Source organism: Sceloporus undulatus, chromosome 2, assembly GCF_019175285.1.
Source record: "Sceloporus undulatus isolate JIND9_A2432 ecotype Alabama chromosome 2, SceUnd_v1.1, whole genome shotgun sequence".
NCBI lineage: Eukaryota > Metazoa > Chordata > Lepidosauria > Squamata > Phrynosomatidae > Sceloporus > Sceloporus undulatus.
Window position 1 is genome coordinate 319,956,900 of NC_056523.1, and position 231 is coordinate 319,957,130.

General features: G+C 55.8%; 1 protein-coding gene across 3 annotated transcripts in view; it reads left to right on the plus strand.

The window, feature by feature from the left end:
* The window catches only part of DYM (dymeclin), a 263,922-nt gene that overhangs the window by 39,863 nt on the left and 223,828 nt on the right, over positions 1-231 (plus strand). The gene's annotated exons all lie outside the window — the stretch shown is intronic.

Genomic DNA, 231 nt, shown 5'->3' on the forward strand with positions numbered 1-231 from the left:
TCCTCCCTGCCTGCAGTGGAACCTTCCTCAGGACGAGAGAGCCATTAACACCTTCAACTGCCTCTAGACCATCCTCCCTGCCTGCAGTGGAACCTTCCTCAGGACGAGAGAGCCATTAACACCTTCAACTGCCTCTAGACCGTCCTCCCTGCAGCCATCTGAGGAGTGACTTTCATCCACCAGGCCTCCCTCAGCCTAAAGGGCCTCTCTTTCCTACATCCATCTGAGGAG